Source organism: Triticum aestivum, chromosome 3D (assembly GCF_018294505.1).
Source record: "Triticum aestivum cultivar Chinese Spring chromosome 3D, IWGSC CS RefSeq v2.1, whole genome shotgun sequence".
NCBI lineage: Eukaryota > Viridiplantae > Streptophyta > Magnoliopsida > Poales > Poaceae > Triticum > Triticum aestivum.
The window spans coordinates 497583597-497587312 of NC_057802.1; positions in this window are offsets into that span (position 1 = coordinate 497583597).

The following is a 3716-nucleotide window of genomic DNA, read 5'->3' on the forward strand; positions in this document are numbered from 1 at the left end:
GGGTTGCTAGTAGTACTTCCATTGGTCTCCTTCGTATTTTGTGCCAATTTTTGACAGTAACATAATATTTACGCATTTGAGCAGTGTAGTACTTGAAATTTATGTTCCGCTAAACTCATCGGGAGCCGTTTCGGGCCTCGAAACCAAAACCATCAATTAATCTTTACCTTGTTCCCATCACATTCGAAAGCCTGCTCACACCTACTAGTACGTACCAAACCTGAACGTGTTCCCACTATGCAGGTATTAGTACTAGTGCTAGTACTTAGGTTATAAAAAGGGGAACTACCTAACCGAAAATTACTCTACCTTTCCTCCTCATAAGTGCTTCTTCTTCGTCCGTCGTTGCCATGGCCGGTGAGCAGAGCTCTAGGTCGAGAACTACTCGTAACAAGGGAGCGGCAACCAAGGCTGCGGAAAAAAAAGAGGGCTCGCCGCCACGCAGAGACCTCGAAAGATCTCTCACGGGCAGGCGATGGCTCCCAGGAGCGCCCTAGCCGCGGAGGCGAACATGCCGAGCCGGCGGAGCTGGAGTCGTTATCCCTCGACGGCATGCCCGATCAGCTCAATAAGCACCTCAATAAGCAGAAGGAGTTCATCCAAGGCTTGATGGAGTTGCTGAAGGAGAGCCTCGACGACATGCCCGCTGAGCTCAATCAGCAGGGGGAGTTGACCGCCGGCTTGGTGATGCTGCTGAAGAAGAGCATTGCCTCGGAGAAGAAGGCGACCGGCGAAATCCTGCGACTTCAGGAGGACAAGGCGAAGCTCTGCCACGAGATCGACCTGTTGAAGGAGAAGAACGCCGGCTGGAAGAAGCTGCATGAGAATAGTAGTTCCTCGATGAAGATGCTGCAGGCCCTCGTCATGGAACAGAAGGAGGAGTTGGCGAAGCTCCGCATCGAGCACCCGGCTGCTGTCAAGGTACGTAATGCGGCCGTGGAACAGATGATGAAGGCTCGCGTCGAGAAATCCCGCGTCATGGACAGAATGAAGAAGATGGCGGAGGAGACGCGCAAGGAGATGGAGGTCGTGGAGGCGATGAAGAAGCAGTTACGACTCCGCGGCGAATTAGATCATTTGGGGTGATAATCTTCCTTCTTCTTTTGCTCCTGTGTTTCATCTTTTGCTTCGGGTGTTTCGCCGCACGTGTCACGTTCTCTGCGAGGCATGAATAGAACAATGGTTTTTTTTGAGGGAATGAATAGAACAATGCTAACAATGAGATGACTAGCAAATTAGATCATTTTTATCGCCATATGGCACTGGGCTGCCGTGTTTCGTGCTCCTCCGTCGCAGTACTACTCCAGTGGAAAACTTGAGTATACCGCACGGTTCTTTGCTCCTCCTCGATCAGGTCGTCGGCGCATTTATACGAGCAGTCAAATCACAAGGCCCCGCCTTCCAGCAGTAATGAGCCGTCAAATCACAAAGGCCCTCGCCTCTCGTGAAACCGACCAAGCTAGACTGCCCCGCCCTCTAGCCTTTTAAAAAATGTATACTTTTGTACACAGTAGTATCGATGGATTGCGCCATGGAGCAAAACTTGAAATTAAAAAAAGGTGGTACATATAGAGAGCGCTCGTCGCCAAATTATGCATATAGTACTATTAAAAAGGCTAGTCACAATAATGGTGTCCAGCACAACCCACCCCTCAAATAAAACTAAGCACCCTGGAATTCTTTGACAAAACTAAGCACCCTGAAATTCTTTGACAACTAAACTGCTGGCTATATGATGTTGGCCATATATATTGTACGTATATAATGTGAAGAAACGAGTGGTAGTACTATACCAACTAAAAGATGAAATGTAAGAAATACTAGTATGTACGTACTGAAGAGTTAAAGTAACAAGAAGAAACATAACATAGTTCTGCTGGGGGCTCAGCACAACACACCCCTCAAATTAAATTAAGCACACCTGAAATTAAACTTTGCAACTATTCCGGTAGACACTGCATTAGAACCACCATGAGCAACGACACTGCCACCTTACTCGGAGTCCTCGTCCACGTCCTCGACTTCGTCCTTGTCCCTCTTCCTCTTGGCCGATACTTCTTTGCTTGAACCGCACACTTGGCTGTTGCTCTTCATCCAACCCTTGTAGATATTGAAGCAAAGGTAGCCATCCATTGCAGCGTAGTGGATGTGGTCTATATCTAGTACATTCCGCTGCCATGCATGACGATGAAACGTGTATGGAGGTTTCTCCAGTTTACCGTACGAAGGATGAACCATGGCTCCTGCCAGGGTCAGCATTGAAGGCTGACGAGAGGACACCAGCCGATTCTTCTGGAGGTCGAAGGTGTTGCCTACAACGAGGCCTATCCGACGCAGGACTTCTTTGTCGTTACCAAAGTCTACAGTAACGAATTTGACTAGGTTGCTCTCGAGGAAGTCCTTAAAATCCTGGCACTCAACGTCGGCATGGCATATGTGGTAGACCAAGCATAAGTCATGCACGCAAACCTGGATCACGGCGGGCTTCTTCCTCTCTTCGTCCTTTAGATCCTTCTCTCGTCCCAGGACTGTGGTGTACTCAACATCTAGCCCAGCGACCCACTCATCATCTGAGTCTTCGAACATGCGTCTGAAGCGAGAAAGGCATCCTTTCACCGTCGCGGAAGAACGGGTGTAGATGACGTCGAACTCATCGCCGGTGATGGTTCTAACCTTGTACTCACCGCCGATCGGGGAGATTTGGGACGCCATGGATTTGGGAGGAGGGTTAGGATTAGTGGAACTGCCGTAATGTGAATGGACGGGACGACTAGGAGCGAACCGCCGTAGTATTAAAGGACGTGCGGGGACGAGTAGGAGCGAACTGCCAGCGTGCGAACGGCAGGGTAGTGGCTTTCCATTCTCCCATGATACGGGCTTCCGAGAGCCCTTGGATCTGAGATCGAACGGTTGCATGGCGTGATTCTAGACCTATGGGTGAATATCCTATCCTGGAGGGTTATTCTGCAAATTTTCAGCAACTTAGCATGCGACCGTTTGATCTCAGATCCAAGGGCTGCCAGCAGCCCGTATCATGGTCGCGCCTACCACGACCGTCGCGTCGCTCGCGCGGTCGCGCCCTTGGAGATTTAACACGGTGCGTTAGGCTATCTGATGTTGGCATGTCATACATAGTCATCACTTAGTCACTCATACTACAACAAGGTTGGCTATAAGGTTGGCTATAAGTGTATTTTTTTACTCCTCTCTATCTCTTTCTTCGTACTCCCTCCGTCCCATAATATAAGAACGTTTTTGACACTAGTGTAGTGCCAAAAACGTTCTTATATTATGGGACACAGGGAGTACTAGTATTTATTGCATTTGCCAAGGAGTGACCTCTTCCAATGAAATGGTGTTGCTAAGTTTGCTTCATTTAATTAGCTATAGACTCAAAATTGTCTTTTCACCTAGGTACACGCGCTTAGCACCGTTTCTTCCTTGGGTCACCAAACTAGTCTCTCTCTTCTTGATTAACTTGCCACATCAGACTTTATGCCTATGTGGCAAGCTTAAGCACCTGTAGGAGCAAGTAAAGTAAGTACAATAGTGCGCTTTACATGGCATTTTTGCATATGTGGAGGAAAGAGAGGCAAGGAAAAAGTGGAGAAGTGGGCTCTCATGCAAGAGCCAGCCTCTACTACATGGTGGAGCATTGGGAGAGGCACCTGTATGGAGGTGGTCAGGAATCGGGAGACTCACGCCGGTCGTAGCGC